The sequence below is a fragment of the Pristiophorus japonicus genome, unplaced genomic scaffold (assembly GCF_044704955.1).
Source record: "Pristiophorus japonicus isolate sPriJap1 unplaced genomic scaffold, sPriJap1.hap1 HAP1_SCAFFOLD_79, whole genome shotgun sequence".
NCBI lineage: Eukaryota > Metazoa > Chordata > Chondrichthyes > Pristiophoridae > Pristiophorus > Pristiophorus japonicus.
The window spans coordinates 422,364-423,553 of NW_027254707.1; the positions used below are offsets into that span (position 1 = coordinate 422,364).

The window sequence follows — 1,190 nt, forward strand, 5'->3', positions numbered from 1 at the left end:
GATTTGTGTACCAGGATGAAACATCTGTAGATGTTGTAATTATGCATTATACACAATTCCAAACGATTATTAAGTATCAACTATAGCAGTGAACGTGGACTCAGACAGCGCATTTCGGCCCTACCTTGGGAAACGATATACCACGGCTCGGCAAAACCTTCCCTTAAACAAAGGCACAGCAGACTTTGCTGAGGACCGTAGAGAGTAAAATGTTCTTCGATCAGTGATAGCTCTAAATATATTTTGGTTTCTCTGTGTTAAGTTGCAATTTGTTCTGTGGGTTATAAATATATTTTGTATATCTGTTTTAGTGTTTATGTATTTGAATGCAACATAGTTATTTATAATAGTATTGTGGAGCATCTGTGTTTGTTATAAATGTAGTTTCTGTGTACATCTTTGCATCTTGTAAACACCTCGCAAATTAACGTAAATACAATTATAGCACCGAGATACTTAGAGATAAATTCATAATAACACATATATGAACACAAATAATTTGATTATCAATGTTCCACACAATTTAATTTACAACTCACAGATAGATGAACAAATATATATTATAAATTTCCCGCATGGACACCGAAATTCATTACAAATAACAATACATTACACAAAAAATAAAACACGTCTACGGCGAGAATCTATGGAGTCTCAATAACTGAAGGCTTCTTGCAGAGAGCCGGCATAGACACGACGGGTTGAAAAGCTTCCTTCTGTGTTGAATGATTCGATGATTCTTTGTCCTCTTCCTTGTAAGACAGGTAGGACAGGCAGCTGTATGATGGGAGCACAAAGACCACAGGACATGCAGCTCTAGTGGCGCAATCGGTTAGCGCGTGGTACTTATATGACAGTACAGGCTTGATAATGCCGAGGTTGTGAGTTCGAGCATCACCTGGAGCAGCCGAGACTTTTGCATGTGATGTTTGTACTTTTCAGAGTCTGAGGCCGTTTTCTATTTATCCATTTCTCTTGTCTGTTCCGCCATGTACCACGGTGCTTTCTGTCCCTCTCGTTGCAGTTATCTCAATGTGAATCTGTGGATTATATCTGAATGAATACCCGTGCCTTTTGCCCACATGAAATAAATGAGGTGATCAAACAATTCGTCATCTGGCACTAGGGAGCGAATGAACCAACATTTATAAGAAGATATAGTTTATTGTAAATATAACATTCCCTCTTGA

At 38.1% G+C, this 1,190-nt stretch overlaps 1 non-coding gene across 1 annotated transcript; it reads left to right on the forward strand.

Moving 5' to 3' along the window:
• Positions 1-813: 813 nt before the first annotated feature.
• Positions 814-906, forward strand: trnai-uau (transfer RNA isoleucine (anticodon UAU)). Its single transcript is given in 2 exon segments — positions 814-851; positions 871-906. It is a non-coding gene; the product is annotated as a tRNA-Ile (tRNA).
• Positions 907-1,190: the final 284 nt, after the last annotated feature.